This window comes from Oryctolagus cuniculus, chromosome 5 (assembly GCF_051225735.1).
Source record: "Oryctolagus cuniculus isolate XC-2025 breed Fujian yellow rabbit chromosome 5, ASM5122573v1, whole genome shotgun sequence".
Classification (NCBI taxonomy): Eukaryota; Metazoa; Chordata; class Mammalia; order Lagomorpha; family Leporidae; genus Oryctolagus; species Oryctolagus cuniculus.
Genome location: NC_142871.1, coordinates 18,028,712 through 18,033,470, shown reverse-complemented (window position 1 = coordinate 18,033,470; position 4,759 = coordinate 18,028,712).

Below are 4,759 nucleotides of genomic sequence, written 5' to 3'. Positions count from 1 at the left end.
TCCCGCTCAGTGCTGCTGTTTTCAGTCCTCGTCTGGACAGGAGATTTGGCCTCAGGTGCGGGTAGGGGAGGCGGTCATCATCCAGCCACTGTGCTAACTGCTTCTGCCAGCTTCTTCCCGGTGTGTGGTGTCAGCCCTGGTTGGGTCCACGTAGGAGCACGTGTGCGTGCACTCAGGTGACAGGTGCACTCCTGTATGTCCACCTGTCTGTTCACACTCTTCTCTGTAGGACCCCCCAGCTGACTGATCTGCCCTGATCGCCCACTCCTGCCATACTCTGGAAACCGTGTTTCTCAATGCTTCCCTCCTATGCACACCTGTCTTGGTCTTTCTTTTGCCTCTTGGAGTCAGTTCGGCTAGAAGCTCGGAGAAGACAGTGGCTGTCCAGGGACCACCCACACCAGGCTTCCCCTGCTGCTGCCTGGGCCAGCATCGTCTGCGCCAGCTTTCTGGAATGTCCATGTGGTTTGCACTTTCTTATCACGTGGTGTCGGAGTTTCTGTTCAGATGCGTGTGAGCTTAGGTACTGTGTATGCTTACACAGGACTCCTGTCACCAGCCCCCTCCGAGTCTAGTGGGCCATGCCGAGGACCCTGTGTACTTGGTCAGAGAACCTGAATGAATTACAAGGAGCACAGGTGGCAGAAAGTCGGGAGCCAGTGATGGAGTTGCAATGGCGGGAATTGATTTCCATGCGTCCTATCCCTGCCCTTCAGGTGGGCTCCTTAGACTTGGAGCTGGGGGAGAGGTTGAGTGTGAGTCCTTTTTCATCCCCACACCTCACTCGTGTTTCTCTTCCACAGATGCTCACTCCCTTTGCTACAACATAACTGTCAATCCCAAGGCCAGACCCAGACAGCAACGGTGTGATGTTCAGGTTCACGTGGATGACAGGATGATTCTGCACTGTGATTGCAGCTTCACTCAGATCAGCTTTTTGACCCCCTTGGGAGGGAAGTGGATGCCATTGACAACTGGGCAGAGCAGACAGAAATGCTGTGAGACGTGGTGGACACCCTCAACCAGCAAGTGGCTGAAATGAAACATTCCACAAGCAAGGGTGAGCCTGAAAGTCCCTGGGCAGAGGGCAGGTTTGTGAACCAGGACTGAGGATTTCCACGTGCAGAACTGGACAATGCGCTTCCTTTGGAGGCCCAGCGACAAGGTGGAGAGGTAGGACATCAGGGCGAGGCGATGAAAAGGGGACGGGAATGCAGGATCCCAGGTGGGGCAGAGGGTCTGTCAAGACTGATCTGGGCACGGGGACTTCCTTATGTTTCTGTGAAGTTGCAAGTTGGCCCCACTCAAGTGCCCCAGGAGGAAGTGCAGGATGCAGAGGACAGAGCAGGGCCAGGAGATACCAGAGGGACGGTTGGGAGAAGTGGATCCCAGGTGGGGCAGAGGACCTGTCAAGACTGATCTCTGACAATGTCTTTCCAATGGGGGCAGATCCCCCGAGCTTGCAGGGCAGGATGTGCTGCTGGCATGGAGCCAGCGGCGGCAGGCACGGGTCTTGGCAGTTCAGCTTCGGTGGACAGATCGGCCTCCTCTTTGACCCAAACACCAGAAAGTGGACAGAGGTTCATCCTGGGGCCAGCTGGAATAAGACGACCTGGGAGAATGACAGGCAGCTGACTGACAAATTAAGCAGGGTGTCCATAGGAGACTGCACAAGGTGGCTGGGGAAATTCTTGTTGCCCTGGAAGGTGATGTTGGAGACTACAGGTAACTAGGGATGGGGTGGCGGGAAGGGGTGCTCTCTGGAGATGAGATGACGCCACCGTAGTGTGTGCATGCAAGGTGTGGGTGCTGTGTGCATGTGAGTGTGCTGTACCGGGGTGTGTGTGCATGCCAGGATATGGGTGTGTGTGCATGTAAGGGTGTGGATGCTGGTGCGTGTGGTGTGGGAATGTGGGTGTGTATGAATGAGAGTGTGGGTGTGACGATTTATGTGTGCTGTGTGAGCCTGTGAGTGTCCTGTGCTGTGTGTGTGCCAGGGTAGGGTGCTGTGTGCAGGTGTGTGTGAGCCTGAGTGTCTGAAAACATGATCCAGTGTGATGTGCCCCTCCCTATGACAACAGCAGCATCCACCGCTGTGCCTTCCCTCACACCTCTCCTCCTCCTCCTGCTCATCTCTTCCTCACGGTGTGTATTTCAGTCCCCTCACGTGCCCTCCTGCTGGCATCCACCCGTGCCTGTCGCTGTTTCTAGACCTTCTCCCATCGCCATCCCCTCTTCCTAGAATACCAGTTCTCCCATTTCTCTGCTCTCTCTCTTTGGTCCTTCAGAACCATCTCCAGGTCCAGCTCCTGCCCCCCTTCCTGGCCACCACCCAGGAGGGATGGTCTGCATGGTCACCCTGGCTTCCTCTCTGGCAGATCTTTCCCATCCTCCCTCCATGCTACTCCAGGACCTGTCACAGCAGCTGCTCAGTATAGGTGCCAGCTGTGTGCACGGCTGCCTTTAACAGGAGCAGGAGCTGGAAGGCCTCTCCTGGGGTTTGGAGTCTGGATGGGGGCGTCCAGTCTTCTGCTTCCATTTCAGCGCGGCCACCCACAACCTTAGGAGTAGTTGCATCCAAGGCCACGGCCACCATGCCCATGCCCTGGGCCTTTCTCCTGCTCCTCACCAGCTCAGTCCTCCTTGTCGTGCAAGGGGAGCCATTCTGAGTGACAGGTATGGAGGGCAGCATTGGGAGGGAAGCAGAGGGCAGATGGGATTGGCTGGGATGATGGCAGAGGGAATTCCCCAAGTCCAGTCCTGTCCCCTGGACTGCACTGTCTCATTCTGGAAATGAGACGAGGAAATCAGTCCTCATGTCCCTCAGTAGCATTAACTGGGACCAGCTCAGCCCTGAGTTCTAATGAATTCTCACTGTCAGGAGCCAGCCTGGTGGAGGGGGGGGGGGGGCCTTTCCTACACCAGGTTCAGCAGCTGGTTCATGGCCTGTGGGTTGAAGAAGGCTTAGCCAGCTCAGGATTGTGTAGCGCAGATTCAGGGCCCAGTCACGGGATATTGGGGCACAGGAACACAGGCATAGGGTTTGTGGGCAGCAAGCAGCATGGACACTCCACTCGAGGAGTCGTTGTCAGAGATTCCATCCTCAAAGCAAAGAGGATGCTGACCCCTTCCCAGGATGAGGGGTGGGAAGGATTTTGTAACCCAGTTCCTAAGGCAGAGGGCAGGGCGTTCCTGGTACCAGAGAACCTGTAAAAGGTCTTGGTCCCCCTGCAGGAAGAGAACTCTGGGATGCTCCAAGGTTAAAATGAACAAGCAAGGTCTGTTGTAAGCAAATTCCACTCTCAGGGCAGGAGAGCGGGTGGGCAGGTGTACAGCATCTGTGCTGAGAATCTGAGGAAGATTCCTTCTTTATTGCATCTGATGGGGGGGGTGGAGAATTCCTGAGATGGGAGGAGGACTCTAGGAGTAGCCGGGGCTGTCCTGGAGCAGGGCATCACCTGTCTTTTCTCTAACCAGGGCCTCTCTCATCTGTGATGCTGGAATCACAACCACAGTGACCGCACTGCTGATATGACACTGCCTATCTGGGACCTTCACCACTGGGTGCCTTTGGAGTTGTTGGGCCGTGGAAAGTGCTTGCAGCCCTCTTGGGCCTCTGGGGTCTACTCACGTCGAGCTGTGTGCATTGAGAGCTCCCCTACCCAGGGACTTTGGCCTCTGACTTCTTCTTCTGGGAAGCAGGACAAGCCTCTGTCTCCTGTGACCTCATCAGGCTGAGGAAGGATGTAGGCCCTGCCTAGGCCAGGAGCCCAGATTCCGTGCTGAGTGGTCCAGAGTCTGTATATGGAAGCGTTAGGCTTGAGGGAACAAGGGAAGTCCTAGGAAACTTGGTCGAAGAGACCCTTTTATTTTTTAAGCTTTGTATCATTGACACCTGGAAGAGCCCAGTTTAAGATCCAAGTTATAAAGAGAAACACGGAATATAAGAAGAAGAGTGACTGCAAGCAGCCGTGCCAGTGAGAGTTTGAATCCAGACTGCAAGACACTGCCTGTGCCCTCCTTCTCGTGTTAGTTTTTTACCATTTTGTTTTTATGTATTGATTCTGTATTTTAACCTGTCATGAGCCATTAGCCCAAGTTCAGGAACATTGGTGCTATGACTTGGATCACATCTCTTCACTATTTGTGCTTGTCATTCCCTGTTCTACCAATGGCCCAGCGACCCAATGCAGCACACTCCACTGTGGGAGATCCCGTGAGACTGCCTGCCTAGCCCATGCAGTTATCTGAGTGCTGGCAGGCCCAGGAGCCCCAGGCACGTTTCCCCCAGCCCTGCCTCTGCCAATCAGGTAAACCGCTCCTGGGTGTGGCCCAGGCCCACCTGGAAAGCTAGGAGCCTATGTGACCTTCAAGCTGATTGAGAAGCATAGTGGCACCAATACCACCTTCAGCTATAGAATTAGTGCTGCCCTGAATCAGTTAGGCGCCCTCTGCCTGCCCTTTACAAGGTGTGCTTGGTGCTAATAAAGCTGTCGTGTGCCCTGAAACTTGTCTCCGGTGTGTCATATGGAAGAGTGCTGGTGCCCCACCCATGCAGACAGTGTGCGGGACTCCCAGGATGAGCCCGCGACTGGCACCCAATGTGAGGTGTGAATGCAGGTGCAGGCCCACAATGCCTGTCTGCTAGGTGAAGAGGGTACCTCTGTCCCCTTCTAGGGACTGCAGACACATTCGTTGGCTCCCCATGTGGACATGGTTAATAATGGCTGGCCAAGGTTTCTAACTTTACTTATCTTTC